Source organism: Silene latifolia, chromosome 10 (genome assembly GCF_048544455.1).
Source record: "Silene latifolia isolate original U9 population chromosome 10, ASM4854445v1, whole genome shotgun sequence".
NCBI classification, from domain to species: Eukaryota; Viridiplantae; Streptophyta; class Magnoliopsida; order Caryophyllales; family Caryophyllaceae; genus Silene; species Silene latifolia.
Genome location: NC_133535.1, coordinates 150,930,738 through 150,951,252, shown reverse-complemented (window position 1 = coordinate 150,951,252; position 20,515 = coordinate 150,930,738). Strand labels below are relative to the sequence as shown.

The following is a 20,515-nucleotide window of genomic DNA, read 5'->3' as shown; positions in this document are numbered from 1 at the left end:
TTAAAAAGTTTCATTCTCTAATTTTCAGGGATCAATGAGAAGCATTTAAAAAACCTAGCTTTTATACTAGGTAGATGGACAAGTTCAATTACCTAGCTTCCCCTAGGTAATTGTAAACTCCTGTGGAATTAAATTCCTACGTTTTTTTTATATGAGTTGGCCTATATAGGAGTTATCACGGTAGAATATTGTGTATTGTGTATTGGATGATAATCTCGGTAGAGAATATTATATAGTGTTGATGGGGCATATTCTGCACCCGCTGACCGAGTCAACATATTGAGGAAGGTCAAAGCTAATAGACAGCAAGTCAACATATTAACAGCCTAACCGACGCAGCCTGTCGGCCTGTCACTTGGGTCTCGGCTAGGCAACTAGCCGGCCGAGAAGCATATCCGTGTACTCACATCCAGTCCCCTCGGCATGGAGTCAACCAGGCCTGCCGGCCTGCCATGGGTCTCTCGGCCGAGGGGAAGATAGTCTTTCCACCTGCTAGCCACTTGGCCACTTGGCCACTACGTGACAAAAGGTGAAAGTCTATAAATACCCATCTTCTCTCATTGAGAAGAGGATCCCAAACCAACTGAATAAATTGGTATAAACTCCCTTATCTCTCTACAATATACTTTGCCAAGTTAACATACAATTTATCTCTTTAAGTTTACTGACTTGAGCGTCGGAGTGAGTACGTTCGGCCCCAAGCCGAGCCCTCAGTTTGTTCATCTTAAACAGGACAGAGTGAAAGGAAGAGACAAGCAACGACATCATTCAACAAGCTTAAGTGGTCATAATCCTGCTCCGGAATTACACCCGGAACAATTGGCGCCGTCTGTGGGAAGGTGCATGTATCACCGGAGCATGCATCTGACAATTCTTGCACTTCTTGGTTTTTGCCCTGGAATCTTTCAGCATGGTAGGCCAGAAGTAGCCGGCTCGGAGAGCTTTGTGGGCTAGCGTTCTCGCCCCCATATGGTGTCCGCAGATGCCTTCGTGAATCTCTGTCAGTATTAGCTCCGCGTCGGCTGGGCCGACACATTTCAAGAGTGGCCTTATTACGGACCTTCTATACAATTCTCCTTCGAACACCAAGTACCTTGCGGCGATCCTTCTTATCTTCTGAGAGAGACTGCGGTCCTCCGGCAACTCTTTTGTCAGTTTGTATTTCATTATCGGAGTCATCCACGTCGTCTCGGCTTCGATGTCGCCCACCATGCCGACGGTCTCAGTGATGCTTTTAACATTTCTGATATCCACCAGCACGGTTCGACTGACATTCTTGATGCTTGAACTGGCAAGTTTTGAGAGAGCGTTGGCTCGGTTGTTCTCAGACCTGGGGATGCACTGTATTTGGAAAGATTTCAATTTTGAGGTGTCAGCTTTTACCTTTTCCATATACCTCACCATCCCATCGTCTCGAGTCTCATACTCTCCTCTGATTTGATTAGTCACTAAGAGTGAATCTGTTTTCACCAAAACATGCTCCGCCCTGGCAGCTCTAGCTAACTCGACTCCAGTTATCACCGCCTCATATTCGGATTCGTTGTTTGAGGCCGAGAAGGTAAACTTCAAGGCGTACTCAAACTCGTCCCCGTTAGGGCTGATGATAAGGATGCCGGCTCCTGAGCTGTTCGCCGTGGAGGACCCGTCGGTATATACTTCCCACACGCCGGGATGTGATTCTTCTTGATATGTGCACTCGGCCAGGAAGTCTGCAAGCGCTTGCCCTTTTATCGAAGGCCTCGGTTTGTACTGAATGCCGAAGCCGGAGAGCTCCACTTCTCATTTGATAAGTCTGCCGGATTTTTCGAATTTTTCTAAAGCTTTCTCCAATGGCTGGTCGGTTAAGACCGTCACGGGATGTGCGTCGAAGTAGGGTTTCAGATTCCTCGCGGCAACGACGACGGCGAGGGCTGCCTTTTTTATAAGTGGGTAATTTCTTTCGGCGGCCAGCAGTGTATGGCTGATAAAGTAAATTGGGCATTGCTGCTTATTTTCTTCCCTGACGATTACGACACTGACCGTGGCCGAGGTAACTGCTAAGTATAGATATAGCGTCTCCCCCAGCGTCGGCCTGGACAGGGTCGGGAGTGTTAGAAGGTGGGCTTTCAGTTGCTTGAAAGTCGTGCTCTGTTCCTCTCCCCAGCTAAAGTCTTTATTCCCTTTCAAAGACTTTAAAGAAAGGAGTGCTCTTGTCGGCCGACCGAGAGATGAAGCGGGCGAGAGCCGCCATCCTCCCGGCCGCATCATAACCTCTTTTCGATTTCTCGGCTCCGGCAGTCTAGTATTGCTTGGACTTTCTCTCGGATTGGCATCAATTCCCCGGCGCCGACAAGCACGCCGAGGAACTTGCCGGCCCGGACACCGAAGTTGCATTTCTTTGGGTTAAGCTTCATTTTATACTTCCTTAGTGAACAAAATGTCTCGCTCAAATCGGCCAAGTGCTCGCTGTCAGACTTGCTTTTTACAATAGCATCGTCGACGTAAGCCTCGATGTTTCGTCCTTTTTGATTTTGGAACACTTTGTCCACCAGCCTAGTGTAAGTTGCGCCAGCGTTCTTCAAACCGAACGACATCATTTTATACATGTATGTGCCGTGTATGGTGATGAATGCGCACTTAGGCATGTCTTCCTCGGCCATGAATACCTGATGATACCCTGAGAAGGCGTCTAGTAGGCTCAGCATAGTGTAGCCTGCCGTGGCGTCAATTAAACTATATATTCGAGGCAAGGGATAGCAATCTTTAGGGCACGCTTTATTAAGATTGGTAAAATCAACACACATCCTCCACGCCCCTGATGACTTCCTCACCATTACAGCATTTGCTAGCCACTCAGGGTAAGTACAAGGCATGATAAAGCCCGCCTATAATAATTTGTCTACTTCAGCTTTGATAGCCTCATCCTTCTCGGCCGAGGAGTTCCTCATCTTCTGCTTGACAGGGCGAGCGGTGGAGAGTACGTTCAGCTTGTGAACGATCACCTCCCAGCTCACGCCTAGCATCTCGGCTGCTGAGTATGCGAAGACATCTTTGTTCTTCCTCAGCAGGTCTAGGAGATCAGCTCTGAATTTTGGCTCCAGGTCGGCACCGATAGTTACGGTGCGCTCTGGGTCAATTTCCACTTCCTATGTCTCGGCTCCTTCGACCATGCCGACATTAGTATCCATCGACTCGCCCTCCTGCTGTAAGGATGAGCTCTTCCCTTTCTCCGATTTCTTTGCCACTTTGAGGGATTGCATGTTGCACCCTCTGGCAGACACTTGGATATTGACTATTTCGTCTCTTTCGTCCTTTGAGACGAGCTTTTGTGCTTCCCCCCGGTCCGAGACATACATTAATGTCAGGGCCCGGATGGACATCACTGCATTAGCCTTGCTCAAAGTGACCCGGCCTATGAGAACATTGTAGGCAGACGAACCGTCAATAACCACGAACTCAGATAAAACATTTTTGGCCGCATCCGCCTGGCCGAACATCACCGGCAGTATGATTGACCCCAGGGGTACCAGGCCGGCCCCAGAGAAGCTGTATAGCGGGTTGGTGCAGGGGCTCAGGTCTCCAATCTTCAGACCGAGATTGAGAAAGCACTCCCTGAACATGATGTTCGTGTAGGCGCCTGTGTCAATTAGGCACCTCTTGACCAAGTGGTTGGCTATATCCAAGTGGACTACAAGCGGGTCGCTGTGCGGGGCAACGACTCCTTCGTAGTCCTTCTTTCCGATGGTTATATCGGGGATGGTGGAAGCGGGGATCGCTGTTTTGGGCACAAAGTTGATGGCTTGGTACAACTCATTTAGGTGTCGTTTGTGCCCATTAGCTGACCCACCGTTCTCGTTTCCCCCGATGACAACCTGGATCACTCCCATCCTTTGGAATACTGATTTTCTATTCGCCCCGTCGGAGCTTGTTTCTGGGCCTCCAGCTACATACTTGCTGAGGGCCCCCTTTCGGATTAGCTCCTCGATGGCGTTCCTCAGATGCCGACAGTTGTCGGTCTTATGGCCGGTGTGGCCGTGGTACTCGCAAAACTGGTTAAGGTCGCCGTCCCCCCTCGCCTTGGGGGGCCTTGCCCATTTCTGCCCTTCATTCTTGCTTAGGGCAAAGACCTCGGCCGGTGATTTGACCAGGGGGGTGAGACTACTGTACCGCTTCTGGGTGTATGGTCCCGAACTCCCCCCGGCCCCCGCCGAGTGCTGTTTCCTATTAAATCTCTCAGGCCGTGACCTATTCCCGTCACGGCGTCCTTCATCTATATTGTCCCGACGGCTCCTCCTCTCTGGGTGCCGAGCTTCACTGTGGCCTACCCAGGTCTTGTGATAGTCTTCCACCTTTACGGCTCGGTCGGCCATCTTTCTGGCGGAGTCTAGGTTGAGGTCCTCGCACTTGATCAGCTCGTTTTTGAACTCTCCTTTCGGGAGGCCTTTCATCAGTGCGAAGGCCGCCAGTTCGGTGTTCAGCTCACGAATCTGCTGAACCTTAGCGTCGAACCTCTTCACATAGCTTCGGAGGGACTCGTCCTCCCCCTGTCGGATAGTCAGGAGATCTGATGTCTCCACGGCCCTTCTCTTGTTGCAAGCGTATTGGGCTATGAAATTGTCTCTCAGGTCGGCATAACAGTATACCGAGCCATTAGGTAGCCCCTTGTACCAACTCTGAGCCATGCCATGGAGGGTCGTTGGGAAGACTCGGCACCACACCTCATCGGGTTGCTCCCATACCGACATGTACGACTCGAAAGCCTCGGCATGGTCGGTCGGGTCGCTATCCCCTTTGTATGATATGGGCGGCAGCTTCAGTTTAGTCGGCACAGGGACTTCGAGGAAATAGGCACTGAGGGGCTGTCTGACCACGTGTCGAATGACATGCGGCGATCGGCTCCTTGCAACCTTAGTCCGGCTTCTCTCCCTGTGGCGGGAAGGGCTTCTTGTCTGACTTTGGTGAGTCGGACTTCTTTCATTCCTTCGAGGGTGGCCTCGTTGTTGCCGCGGCGATGCTGTCCTCCCGCGAGTGGGGGAAGGACTTAGGTCTACCACTGGCACCACGGGCTCTGCCGGCGTCCTATCATGCCCAACTCCTTGTATCGCTCCGGTCAAGTTGTTCGGAGTCACTTTATGGGCCCTGGTCACCTGTGGATGCGCTGCCGTCACCGTCGTCGTGACAGGGGTGATCGGCGTACTACACATTAGGTCCAGGAATAGCTTCAATTTGGCCGCACGGTGACTTGGTCGGTAGGCAGCGGTGTTTCTGGCTCTTTCGGCATCCCGAACTCTTTCGGCATCCCGATCTCAGAATTAGGGAACGTGTCATCCTGGAAGAATGCAGTTCCCTCACTCACAGTTTCTTGTTGCTTTGACATCTTCTTAGCTCGCTAAATGGGTTTTGTTTTTGTTTTTTTTGTTTAATGTAGGTGACTAGCTTTTAGTAAGTCTCCCCACAGACGGCGCCAATTGTTCCGGGTGTAATTCCGGAGCAGGATTATGACCACTTAAGCTTGTTGAATGATGTCGTTGCTTGTCTCTTCCTTTCACTCTGTCCTGTTTAAGATGAACAAACTTAGGGCTCGGCTTGGGGCCGAACGTACTCACTCCGACGCTCAAGTCAGTAAACTTAAAGAGATAAGTTGTATGTTAACTTGGAAAAGTATATTGTAGAGAGATAAGGGAGTTTATACCAATTTATTCAGTTGGTTTGGGATCGTTTTCTCAATGAGAATTGATGAGTATTTAAAGACTTTCACCTTTTATCACGTAGTGGCCAAGTGGCCAAGTGGCATAGCAGGTGGAAAGACTGTCTTACCCTCGGCCGAGGGACCCATGGCAGGCCGGCAGGCCTGGTTGACTCCATGCCGAGGGGGCTGGATGTGAGTTCGCGGATACGCTTCTCGGCCGGCTAGTTGCCTAGCCGAGACCCAAGTGACAGGCCGACAGGCTGCGTCGGTTAGGCTGTTAATATGTTGACATGCCGTCTTTTAGCTTTGACCTTGCTCAATATGTTGACTCGGTCAGCGGGTGCAGAATATGCCCCATCAATTTGCCCCCAGCGTAGTCTATGTCGTGGTATGGACCTTCGATGAGTGTTGAGCGTATTCTGCGCATGTTGAACTTCTTCCTCGGCTTGGTTCTGTTCAGGCCGTACCATATCCCCCCTCCACATGGTTGTGTAATGGACATCGAATGTGGAAAAGAAAATGGTGCTGGCCGAGACCAAGGTTGAGAGTGCCGTGTGCTTTTGATTGCCCCTGGCCGGCGCTGCCAACCTTGGTTGATCAGCTGGCCGGTGGCAAGTAGATACCAAAGAGCGTGTCGAAGAAGATTGGTAACTGTATGTCGATTGACATTTTGTGGCTGCATGCTTGACACGTGGCTTGGCATTGATTGGTGGACGTTTCATGGGCTTTGCTCTGATTGGTCCGCTTCATGGGCTTTGCTCTATAAATAGAGCAGTGTGCCCCTCATTTTGTCGTACAAATTTCATTTTCTTAAAAAAATTCTTCTCTCTAGTTTTTTGAAGCGTTTTCTCTCTAACTTTCGAAGCGTTACTCGGCGTAACACTTTCTTTCAAGGTAAACAAACAAATTCTTCCCCAATCTTTTATTTGTTAAGTAATTGTTTCACCATGTCTTCTGCTGATGCTATGCCTAGTACCTCAACTCCGGGGGGGCGAACCGTCGCATCTTGATGAACAGGAGCCACTGGTTGTCACCCCTATAGGGTTTGGGGGCCGCAAGTTCAGGCCCGGAGACACTAGCGAACTTCGAGCCCTCAGTTTGTTCATCTTAAACAGGACAGAGTGAAAGGAAGAGACACGCAACGACATCATTCAACAAGCTTAAGTGGTCATAATCCTGCTCCGGAATTACACCCGGAACAAGTGTATATAAAATATTATTATAGTGTATAAAATTCCCATTTTATTGTTCTTGATTTTCTGTGTATACTCATTTATTATTGCCCAAAATAGATTGATATCAATTATTTGAAGGATATATTATTGAGTACACAATATTGTAGAAGGGAATTTTCGGTATTCCATATGGGGGCATACTAATTGACAGCAATATATTATTGATTATAATATATTGATTATAATATTTGACTGCAATATTTTTTGACTAAAATAAATTAATTAGAGTTAGAATTTAAAAGGGAATATTCCGTAAGGGGGAAGTTGAGCGGGAAACCTGAGCGGTAATAACACAGACGTGTTATTCTTTTAGTCTATAGGGGATTTTAAGATTAATGTGAGCATAGGGTTATTATTCCCATATTTGAATGCACATTTCAAATTATTATGATTGACCTAAAAAAGAAACTGATAACGTAAATTCAGGAAAATAATAATAATAATAATATTTTCAAAGATACAACGAAAGTTACTAAAAAACTAATTAAAAAATATCTTTTTTTACGTGATTGACTCGAAATAATTCACAAAAAGATTTTTATTTTTATTTGACACCCATGTTATTCCACTATTTTACACAAATTAACAAAATTGCAGCATTTAATTAGTCAATTCAACTTTTTTCCAAGAAAAACGTAGAAGATAAAGATAATTATTTTTTCCAAGAATAACGCATAAGATAAAGATAATTATATAATTATATTATGATAGCTTCCATCTCGCATCATTAATATAAAATTCATAAAAATTAAATCACTTTCTAAAATAACGCCTATGAATATTGTTATTTGTTAAACCATCAATGCTATATATAAACAAAAGTAATAAAGATCTTTTATTGTATCATCCATTAAATAGCTGGGCATTTTCAACTTTCAAGTAAATATTTACCATTATTTCATACTACTGTAGTAGTATGAGATTTTGGCTAATTAGTATCAAACTTTCAGAAGTATCTTGCGATAATTATCATTATCCTTTAGTCGGGTTTTACAAGACCAGACACAAATAACGTCGAAAAGATGCTCAGGCGATGAAAAATACGAAAAATGCATGGTAAAAGTTTAGTCCATTTTTTTGAGTAAGTTCGCCAGTGACGGGTAATTAATTCTTTGATCTTAATTTGGGCGATGTTTGTTTTTCAGTCGTTTATACTCTGGGAGTATAGAGTATTACATTTTGCAGTATCTCTTTCGACCTGATATTCTTTAATAAGCGAAAACCAATCTTTATTTGAGTGTTTTAATGAGTAAATCTTTAGCATCTGCTTTGTTTGATTATTTAAAATAAATTGAATATTTGAGGTCTTGAAAGAAGTTTTTGCTTAAATGGGGTTCAAACCTAAACTATTTAACAAAATAGGGCGGGTTTCAAACTATTTACCAAAAATGGGTCCACGTCACCATTTCCGCATTTTTTTTTTTTTTTTTTTGGAAATTCGACATATCTCGCTGTCTGGGACAGCGAGATACTACTGAGGCCAAAAACAAAAACGGGCAGAATGCTACTTATATTGGGCATGTAAAGACTCGTTGTATGCGATAGGAGAATATTATTTCAGTACTTTCTCGCTATGTGGAACAGCGAGATAATACGGGTCTAGTGATAAAATGAAGCCCTCCCTCCTTACCCATTCATTAAACGTTAAAAAACAAAAAAAAATCCCCAAATCACTCCAAATCCTAAATAGTCGAAAATCCCTGCAAATCATTATAATTAATCCATCATTCATCTCTTCAATCACAGTATAAGGTAAACAAGTTTCATTCTTGTTATTAAAATCCTACTCATTGCAATTAGATTATATGTATTTTCTCCCTTTTGCATATTAGAGTAAATTTTCAGTCTATACATTGGATTTGTTAGCTATTTTTAGTTTTAAATTTGTTATAAGTACTTCCTTTGTTTTGAAAAAAATTAAAATGGAGAAAATCAATTACCCTTTGTGTTGTTATTGTAATGGTGAGATAATGATTGAAGGACAAAATGTAGGTTATGGAGAACAATTTTTTGTGTTTGTTAGTAGCAATCAAAGTTTTAATGAAGTTTGTTCTTTAATACTCCGTATGTGATGAATTAGAGGTTGATAGTAGTGAATTTGCCTTGAAAATTAAGATGAAGTATCCTAGTGTGAAAGGGTATAAACTGTTGTCTTTAGATAATGCTCGAGGTTTAAGGGCGTTATGGGCTAGTGTTTATCATTCAAATGCGTCCTCTATGGATTTGTATATTGAGGTTACACCAATTCAAATGCGTCCTCTATGGATTTGATGGGAAAGGATTCCTATTGCACGTCCGATTATTAAACGGTCTAAGGTCCCTATGGAGGAAGGAGTTGATTATCCCCTAGGCTCTCAAATGCGGGTAGGAATTGATCCTTTGGGATGTAAGTGGCTTAGGATGGCACGACAATACAAAGACCATAGGCTAGGACTAAGTGTGTTGAGGGACCTATTTGATAGGATGGTTGAGTTGCAGTTTGTTTGGGTACCATACACACCAAGTGTCCTCCAACATCTATCACCAAGATGTTCGGAGAATCAAGAGGAATGGTATGTAAGTTGCAGTTTGTTTGGGTACCATACACACCAAGTGTCCTTTGAGGTATTGTACATTGATTAAAAAATGCGTAATATGTCACTTAACGCCTTGCGCACTACCAATCAAGGGCATCTTGTCAACTATGAAGAGCCAAGACCTCCATCCCCTCCACGATACAACTTCCGCCATTTAGAGCACCGTCTCCAATTTCCACCAAGCCAAGAGAGCGAGGAAGGCGCATCATCTTCAAGGTCAAGGAAAAAGGGGAAAAGTCGTCAAGAATAGAAATTATGTGATATACAAACTTATGGTTGTGTTTAGTTTGGTTTAATTTTAGGACACTTATCTTGTATCAAATTCAAACTTATTTGTACAATGAAGCGGTTCTGATATATTCTCATGTGTTCAACGTTAATTGCCGCTGGATTGATGGTTACCTACAGGTTTAGGTAATTAATTATAGTGGAGCTTAATGCATGCTGAAGATGTCGTTTGAATTTTTTTTTTAACCCCTCTAATGTCTCGCCATGCAGTACAGCGAGGATGGGAAGCAATACATAAAGTGCACAAAGTCAGAATAGCTGTAAGTTGTGGCAATCACTATCTCGCCGTCCCACATAGCGAGAAACAAGTAAATGCCATTTCTCGTCGTCCCATACAACGAGTCTTTACATGCCCAATATAAGTAGCATTCTGCTCGTTTTTGTTTTTGGCCTTAGTAGTATCTCGCTGTCCCAGACAGCGAGATATGTCGAATTTCCAAAAAAAAAAAAGAAAAACGCGGAAATGGTGACGTGGACCCATTTTTGGTAAATAGTTTGAAACCCGCCCTATTTTGTTAAATAGTTTGGGTTTGAACCCCATTTAAGCAAAACTTCTTGAAATAAGATGCTAGAGAACTTGAATCGTAAAAATTAGTAGCACCAACTTTTTCATCCCTTATTATCTACATACATGGTGCATCGTTAATGTAGCTTATTACATTAATTATTGCTTATACACAATTTGTTTGTGCAGGAAATATAAATGTGTGAGCAAAAGACATCTCGATATGCTTATGTCTGATGTTGCTTTGAGTATATGACAACATTGACATTGTACGCACAAGATTGCAGGTGGTGAAGTGTGCATGGGCATTTTACGTACAAGATTACTTACATTAATTATGATTATACCATTTTGATTCTCTTTATTTTAAGACAATCCTACAGTTTGTTTCCCTTCAGTTATTTTTAATTTTGGTGGGTTCGCCTCAAATTTACAGTAGTGAAGTGCAATATTTATCGCCTCAAGTACTCCATTTGTCTCAATCATTTGTTTGCTTTTTTATTCTTTATAAAGGGTTTATTAATTTTAATTTTAATTAAAATCAAATAAATGATTGATAAGGAGGGACGCCAAATTCTCATGTCCTCCACATTGTTTTGTTATTTGAGAGCTACATGTCCATTTAGATTACTTTTTATAAATATTACTCCCTCTCATTCACTATAATATTCCCATATTATATCGGCACAATACTTTAGGAAAAATATAAAAAAAATGAGGAAATGGTTGGGTGGGGTTTGATGATAGGAGAGAGGGATGAATAATTAGGAGTTAAATAAAGAATTGTGAGGCCAAAATATTAAGGAAAATAATAAAATAAGAGTAAAAGAGTTGTCTGGGTTTGGTGATAGGAGAGAGGGATGAATAAAATAAGAGTAAAGTTACCAAAAAAGGAAAAGGGAACATTAGTTCTAGTCAAGGCAGTGCTAAAAACTTTCCACAATTACTGGGCAGCCATGTTTATACTTCCAACAGGTGTCATCCAGAGGATTGAGGCAATATGTAGAACTTTCCTCTGGGATGGGAGAGTAGACTATATCAGATCCCCTTTGGTCTCATGGGACAAATGCTGCAAACCCAAACAAGAAGGAGGTCTGGGTATTAAAAATGATCTACTATGGAACAAGGTTGCGGTTGGTAAGCTTGTGTGGTGGATCCATGCTAAACCAGACCATTTATGGGTCAAATGGATCAACCACATATACCTGAAAGGCAAAACCTGGCAGACTTACTCTCCCCCCAATGATTCTAGTTGGTATTGGAGAAAAATCTGCCAAGTTAAGCTCTTACTAGCAGATGCTTATAACCACAATAAATGGGTGGATCAGAAAGGTCGAGAATACACGTACTGTCAAGAAAGGCTATGAATACATCAGAACTAAAGGAGACAAAATAGAGTGGGTGAATTTGGTGTGGACTAATTGGTCGCTTCCTAAACACAACATGATTTCATGGTTTTACCATCATAATAGCTTGAATACGAAAGAGAAACTGCATAGATTAGGGATCAGTGAGAATGATACCTGCATCATCTGTGAAAATAGAACTGAGAGTAATGAATATCTCTTCTTCCAGTGTGAATATAGCAACGCTATTTTGGATATCATCAGCTCCTGGGCTCGGTTTCATCTTCCCACTCGGGATCTTTTGGCTTGGAGACTGAACATGCAAGGATCCTCTCTGCAACAGGATGTGGTCAACGCTATTATCAATACTACCATGTATCATGTTTGGCGACAAATGAATCTAAGTAATTTTGAACATAAATTACTTACCCCGAAAGCAGTTGCACATGATATTATTAAGGAAATCAAGACTAGAATGCAAGGAATGAAGCTCATCAAGGCTGGGGACGGAGAACGTCGCTGGCTGGAGTTGTTGATTGATAGGAAGTGAAATCGATTTGGGGGATTTGAGGTTGAAGATGACAAAATGAGGATACGTCTTGTTGGTGTTCGAGATATCTCTATTTCCTTTTGTTGTCCGTTGGGTTGTTGTAAGGCTTTGGGCCGTGTTTTAGTTGGAGGCTAACCCACTCATTTTGAGTGGGCTACTCTCTTGTAATTGGAACGTTTTTTTTTGTGATTTTATATATTCTTACATTTCACCAAAAAAAAAAAGAAAAGGGAACATTACTTGAATAATCCGTTTCGGGGAAAGAGAGAATTATAGTGAATTGGAGGGAGTATCAACTATCATTAATTCCTCTTATTTATAGAGTGAATGCAAGGAAAGTTTACAGAGCATCTATTTATATTTCTTAGAACACTTATATAAGTGGATAAAAAAACTAATGTTATGAAATATTATGGTATAATATTATATGGATGTCCATATCTTAGAATATTTTATAGTGTATTATCTTATGAAAAATTTACCCTCATTGTATGTGTATATATATCATTTCATGATAGAATAATATACAGTTGTCTCTCTCTGTATTCTCTCTAACTTCTCTCTTGTCTTTATTACACAACACGTTATCAGCACGAGTCTTAACCAATTAAGCAAAAATTAATTAATAGTTTTATTTCGTTCATATATTATTAAAATCTGATAATCAGAAGGTTCATATCAGATCTTATTATTTTATTACGCTGATCAAGGCATGTTTCCGTTATACTCTCTAAATATTTATTGAGAACCCTACCAATTGAGTTATTGATTGACCCAACGGTTTATGACGTTTCCACGAGAAAAACTATGCTTATGTACACAAGATAAGATCATGTAGGCTATAGCCATCTAGTAGCTAGTAAGTGTTATGAATGTTACACCGTACTTAATACTCCGTATAAAACTAGTTTAGATCTCGTGTAATATATGCATAGTATTTATAAAATTTTACTTTTTAATGTATTTCGTATTATTTATGAATTTTAAATTGATAATACACTTATTTTTTTATGTTTCTCATCACTTTATTTTAATTTGAATAATAAAAATTAAAATTGTAAAAAGTCATGAAATGAATATTTTAATGAAGTTTTCTTTTTACCGAGAAATTAATGATGTTATTTTTAAAATATTTTTACTATTAACATTTTTTGTGCAACTTCTTATCATTAAAAGTCAATGAATTTTTATGTACAATTATTTAAAAAAAAAGTATACATTTTTTTTAATTATATAATAATGGAGATAAATTTATGTATAATGTGAAATAATATAGAATATTTTAGATATTAAATTTATTAAAAGATTGTGTCATCAAAAGATTGTGAGATAATATATGTTAAAATACTACACTTTATTTTAGGGAATATTATTTAGGCGGGAAAAATAAGAGTTTCGCCTATTCATTTAGTAAATAGGGGATTGTTAAAACATTGAGGAGTAAAGACACGTTGTTGGAGTAAACAAGAACTTGATGGTAGCAGATATTAACATTGGAGTTATCATCATGGAAATTTGCTTATCAATCATGCATGATTATATGTTTTAGATTTATACATGTTGTTGGATTACATGTGTTGTATTGACTTTATTAGCCATGATAAATTTTATCTGATGAGCCGTTTATTTTTAAATAGCAATAAAATTATCTTATACGGTACATGATAAAAGTAACGAACCCAATCACTCTTGTTGGAATTCATGCTTAATTTGATTATGTTTGTTTCTTACGGAGTATATTCTAAACATATGGAATTGTGAGACAAACGAAAAACGTAATAGTAATGGACGTTTGCAATTTATGGAATGCTTAAATTATGATTACTATGATTGTTTTAGTAAACAATAATGGGGATTTTTAAGAAAACAAATTGACAGGGAAGCTTTCATACTTCGACGAGAGAAATTCAGTTCGACGAGTTTGCAACAGACTATATACTGATAAAGGAAAACCAATATATATGCTTAATTGATGCCTATGTTTGACGAGTTTGCAACAGACTATATACTCTGCTTTATATTTGAGAAACTTAGGCTCTGTTTGGTAAAATTAGCTGAAAAGGTAGCTGAAACCTGAAAAACTAACTGAAAACTGAAAAGCTAACTGAAACCTAAAAAGGTAACTGGTTAAGTAGCTGCAAATTAGGAACTGATAAGGTAGCTGATTATATAAAAAAGTGTTTGGCAAACTAACTGAAAAGGTAACTGATTTTGATGAAATGACGTAAAAGGATATGATAATTATTTAATAGTATAAATTTAAGGGATAAAAATGGAAAATCGAATCAAAACAGGTACCTGAAATCTCAAATGCTACCCTAGGTAGCATTTCATTTCAGGTAGCTTATTTGGTTAAATAAGCTACTTGCCAAACGATTACAAAAAAATAAGTTACCTGAAATTTTGGTCAAATAAGCTACTTTGACCAAATCAGGTACCTGGAATGCTTTGCCAAACGGAGCCTTAATCTTAATGAGAATGTTTAAGTACTTATTTTAACATTAAGTTCCATCTGTGGTGGTGAAGAAATATTTTGGAAAAAGGACATATTATAAAATATTAGACCTAAAGTTTCAAAAGATTCTGTTTAATAAAAGATGAATATATATGTCCATATTATAACTTTGGTCTGAAATTTAAATATTCTAAGGGTTGTAATTAAGTAAGGGGTGTAATAATTTAACACCCCTTATTAGGGCTGTAATTAAATAGGGGTGTGTGTGTTACAGAGTGTATTAGGAGTATTAGGAAAGTATTATCATAATATTGTATGTATTATTTGGATCTATGGTTTATGGTAATTAGGTCTTGTAAATATACGGTTTTCATATGTCGGATTAGGGTTGTACTACTATAAATGTATTGTTTGGCTGTCAATAAGAAGGACACACAAATATTTCCCAAAACCTTCGATTGTCAAGTTCGTCTTTAAATCGCAACTTTCATGCAATAAAACTAGAAATATATAACTGATTTGGCAGCATTGTTAATGAAACAAAATGGTAAGAACATTGGACGACAGAATTGCAGGTGATATCACAACTACAATCTATTTGATTAGATCTCGTTCAATCTTGTTCATTTTTGAGATTATGTATGAAGGCTTAATCAATTGATGAAATTAAAGATATGATGATGCCATGTACTGTAATGAACATCTTATCTATTGATGTAATTTAGGTTGAGAATTGATAATTTAGTTTGGGGCAAAATATTGTTCATAATTCAAGTTTAGTTACAATTATATTGTATAAAATAAATATAAAATTACATTACTATCCTTTAGAGGTTGACGCAAAAACGAAAACTAATCTTTAAAGTTTTTAATTTTAATTTCTTTAATTATGGTGGCACTGAGATTCAGTGCTACCGGGTGGTGCCCTATCACTATCCTTTTTAAGAATGGTTAGCTTTAATTAAGTTAGAATATAATAGTAAAGAAATAGTTAAGTTGATTAGTTAATAATTAGTGGATGTTATTATAATTGTAGATTTCGGCGTTGTAGAAGATGACTATTAACTGGACTTGTGTGAGCGAAATTGCTAAAAGGTAGGTTATCTACTCAACTTGAATGTGTATTGGTTTAGTTTATCCGTTGAATATTACTTGGAATTGGATGTTCACTACGCCAAATCGGACCAACAATAAGGAGCGTATCACAACGGTTTAATGCATTTAATAACGACACTTAGATTACCGTTTTCAAAATATTGGGGGAAACCTAGACCGCGCTAATAAGAATAACGGTTTCCGTCGAAAACCGTTCTTATTATAATGTGACAACGGTTGTATAACAAACCGTTATCAAATACGTTTAACGGTTTCCATAAACTCGTTATATAATCACCCTTATCAACGGTTGTTAGACAACCGCTACCAGTTTAAGAAAACGGCGTTTCGAAAACCGTTACGAAATTAAGACTAGCAACGGTTTTTGGTACCCGTTGTTATGTTATAGCTATGGGTTTCTTGCAACCGTTATCATTTGCTATTATGATATAACGGTTCCTCTGTACCCGTTGTCATTTATCATTTATGGGTGGAAAATAACCGTTATATACTTTTTCAATGTAAAATATTCAACCGATGCATGTATGATAAATAATGAACCGTTGCATGCATTGTTTTGTTTGACCATTATTTACTATTCGTCCATTATTATATCCACACATGCATACATATTTTCCTATAAATATATCACTTATAATGTGATCAATTAACCATATTCACCAATTCAACGTTCAATTAATCATAGCCTATAATTTAATTAAAAATATTACACTTCGATCACCATGTCGTCGTCGTCTTCTACACCCGTCGAATCACAATCAAATACGCGCTATGTCTATTGTTTAGGTGATTTTTACCAAGTTAATTGTATTAGGTCAATGTGGTCTTACTCGTTGAATGCTTGATTGATTATTTGTGTTTGATATCTAATGAGGAAATAAAGTAAGAGATTGACACGCAAGGTTTTGCTGACGCGGAAAACCCAATGTGGGAACAACCGCGGGAGGGACGGTACCCTGCCAAATATTGCACTAGCTTTGAATGAGAGAATGAATACAATTGAGACGGAACGTAAACTTTGCTAGCACAATGTATTTCGTGTTATGTGTGAGATCTTGAATGTCCTTCTTGAGTTGCTTCCTTGGCTATTTATAGGGCAAGAACCCCAAACTTATCCTACCACGTTTATGGAAAGGAATATTACTTCCATAACAACTCTTTCCATAACGCATCATCTCCCTTCATTCTCCCTGATCTCCCTGACTTCTCCCTAAAATCTCCCTAAGCGCTTTCCAAAACTTGGATGCTTCCTTCCTGCGGGCCCTTCCTTCTTCCGTATACTTCTCGACCCATTTGCTCTTGCAGACCTTCCTCCACCCGTGGGCTCCCTTTCCTTATTCCTTCTTTCACGGCCCAACTCTTTAATTATCTACCAGGTTGGCCTACCCCATTAGGTCATTATGCAAATTTTGACCCAAACAGTTTCCCTCCAATTCCTTGCGAGATACGTCTTGAGGCGTCGAACAGGGAATTTATGCAATTGATTTAAAAACCCTAAGCCGTCATTTGCACTTTCTCCCATGCACTCATCATTGCTCTGCCGCCCACTTCCTCATTTCTCGCGCCCCTCTCTCTCTCTCTCTTCCTTTATAACCCCAACCCCCACTTCACTTCATTAACCACATAATTACTTTTCCTCAAAAACTCCCCTCCTTCCCAGATTCTCTCTCTCCCTTCTCACCTTTCTCGCCGGCTTTCCAGTGCTACCCCCGCCGTTTACTTCACCAGGTGTTTCATCCTCTCTTCCTTTACTTAATTTTTACTTTCCTTTCTCCTTCAGTCATGGGCAAAACCCGACATACCTCCTCAACCTCCACCCTTGTTGACCGAAACCCAGACCCCATCTTCCCTTCCCGGAACCTCTTCACGCATCCCCACGACTGCAACTCTGCTCTGACCACCGCCGACATTCCGTTGATCAAGAGTTTGCTTGGTCTCGGTGATGGGGTCGACATAGCCATCCCAGAACCGGGTCAGAAGGCCGACGCTATCCGGCCGGGGTGGGTTTGTCTCTATCTTTACCCATTTAGGTACGACCTCCGTTTCCCCTTTCCAAAGCTTGTTCAAGATTTAATTTTTACCAACAATTTCGCCATGGCACAAATTTCTGCCGCCGTTTGGAGGGTTCTCCTCTACTCTTTAGCCGACTGCCAGAATACTGGCAACTCCATTTCTCTGGGCGATCTGGCCCACATGTATGATATCAGGTCCCTGGGGAGGGGCCAATTCTCACTCCGGGGTTCTAGTGAGACTCCCTTCAAGCACGTGTCAAAGTCTAGGGACGAGAAATGGTTTGAGGACTTCTTCTATGTGAGGAAGGCTTCTATCCAGCCGCCTGCCGACTACATCTTCGAGAAATGGGTTATTACCTCGAGTAAGTAGCTTTCCTGACGCCTGACTTGTTCATCTCAGTGCTTACTGGCTTACTCCGTCGCTTTCATGCAGGTCCCTGCTACCTGACTCGTATTGGTGCCCCGATTCCTGCTCGCAACAAACTGTTCTGCATCTCTCTGTCTGAGAGGAAGTTCCCTGACTTGCTACCCGGATACTCACCTACTTCCTCCTCCACCCCCTACAATCAGATCACAGCATGTCTTCCGGTAAGCTGCCCAGAACCATCCTTACTTGTATGTAATCTTGCTGACTATCTAGCATTTTCTGACGCTTGAAATTGTGACTGCTCGCATGTTCAAGGGTTGATCCTTTGGAGGCAATCCTCCAGAGCGCCAAAAGAAAAAGGTCCGTTGCGAGTCCTGACGTGGCATCAGCCTCTAAAAGGAGTGCTCCTGCTGCCTCCTTCCAGTCACCTCCTACTCGCTCAAGCTCTGCTCGGACTGAACCTCTAGAGGTCAGCCCGCTGTCTCGACATCCTCCTACTCCTCCTGCCAGCCCTCGTGCTTCTGCCAGCGCTGGCATCATCGCCCACTTTCTAGAGGGCTTTGGAAACATTGACAAGGTGCCATAATGGCCGGAGATTGACCAGCTACTCTTCCTTTCCCTGGTGGATGCCTTCTCGGAGTTTGCCCCCGAGGAGATGGCTGAAAATGATGTGCATAATGCTTTTATGGTAAGTGTCCTCCTTCTTCCGCCTGTTCCAAGTTACTTTTCTTCAATTCCTGCTAATTTCAACTTTCCTTGCCCCCAGGCCTTCCAGTCTGCTCTCTACAACAGGAAGATGATCAACATAGTACAGACCACCAGCCATGCTACTAGCGCCAAGAACAGGAGCCGCGGGTCCATTCCGATCTGGAAAGGCGTCGTTTGATTTAAGGGGACGGGTGGCTGAGCTGAAGACAGATCTAGCTGGCACGAAGAAGAAGCTGAAGGAAGGAGCTGATCAGCTGGCTCGCACCCAAGAGGTCTACAACACATTCTCTGACTCCTTGAAGCGTTCTGAGGAGAGGACCAGTGAGCTGATCACCCTGGCCACAAATATTGTTGCATATGCTACCTGGCGGGGAAAGATCAGCGGGATGCGTGCTGCCCTTGAGGAACCTCCAACTCTGCAAGCTATTGAAGAAGAAGAGAAGCAGTTGGAGACCCTGTACCCGGTTCAGCCCGATCTGAGTATCCTGATGCCTGAAGTCGACGAAGTGAACTCTCCTGCACTGGCTGAGCAGGCTGCTGCTGAGGATGCAGGGTTGCCCCAGGAGGCCGATGTAGCTGATGGAGCTCAGGAGGCTGCGGTAGCTAAGGGCGTGCAAGCTGGTCCTGTACCTGAAACAAATGGTCAACAGGAGGAGGCAGAAGAGGTGCCAGACGTAGAGGTCATTAATGACCGAAAATTAAAAAGTTTTTCCTTTTTATCAGTGAACTCTTGGTTGGTAGTCTGACCCTTCGTTGGCAGACTTGTAATATTTTTAAACATTTTGCGTTTTTCTGGTGGCTCGCCATGTTGGCGATTAAACTTTGGGGTCGTATTTTTGGCCGAATTTTGAAATGCCCCTTGCCCTAGTTTGGCAAGTTTAATTACATCTTGTGTGTTAGGTTTTAATTTTCTTAGCTTAGGTAGTTGTCGTGTCAGCCTGCTGGCTGATTTAGGCGAGCCATGTCATCCTGAGGAGGCTTACTCAGACTCAGCTAGCTGTCGTGTCAGTCTGCTGACTGATTTAGGCATGTGCCGCATTGTAGGGAGGGGTGGCCGTGTCAACCTTAGAGGCTGATTTAGACCAGTCGTGTCACCTAAAAGGTCGATTTAGACTCATTAGTTTGCCGTGTCGGTCGATGATGACTGATTTAGGAGTATGCCGCAATTTTGACTACTTAACCATGTTCATGACGCAAGGTGTGTTCATCATGTTTTAGAGCCAACATGGGCGTAATTTAGGCAAGTTTATCGTCATTCTAGGACCAATGGGACGTTGCAGGATTCTGGTAGCTCAGAGATCCCTGCATTCCATATATGTGTGCATGCATGCTGGGGCCCTGATTAATTGCGATTAGTGCGAGCTACGTCCAAGGGGTGCTATCAGGGGTAGCTGGGTAAGCGTTTCAGCTGTCAACCGGGCTCCCTTTCGTATGTTCCACAGTCCGCCTGATGAGGGTGCTCCTAGTGGAGAAAGTAGGTTAGGCATGTTGGAGTGCCATGTGCCTTGTCACCCCGCGTTGGCAGTTGACAGTCCTGCTAGATACACTTTCAACGTACCGTAGACATTAGCATTCAGAGTGATGCACCTAGAGAAGTCTGAAAACAGAAAATTCTAGCAGGGTGTTATGAAGTACCTGACGCCATCTCATGGGGTACTAGAGCAATTGTGGTCCCAGGAAGCTTTTAGA

General features: G+C 41.6%; 1 long non-coding RNA gene across 1 annotated transcript; it reads left to right on the top strand.

Moving 5' to 3' along the window:
* Nucleotides 1-8,215: 8,215 nt before the first annotated feature.
* On the top strand, nucleotides 8,216-9,836 carry LOC141609348 (uncharacterized). Its single transcript, XR_012527370.1, has 2 exons — nucleotides 8,216-8,655; nucleotides 9,572-9,836. It is a non-coding gene; the product is annotated as an uncharacterized LOC141609348 (long non-coding RNA).
* The last annotated feature ends 10,679 nt before the right edge of the window (nucleotides 9,837-20,515 follow it).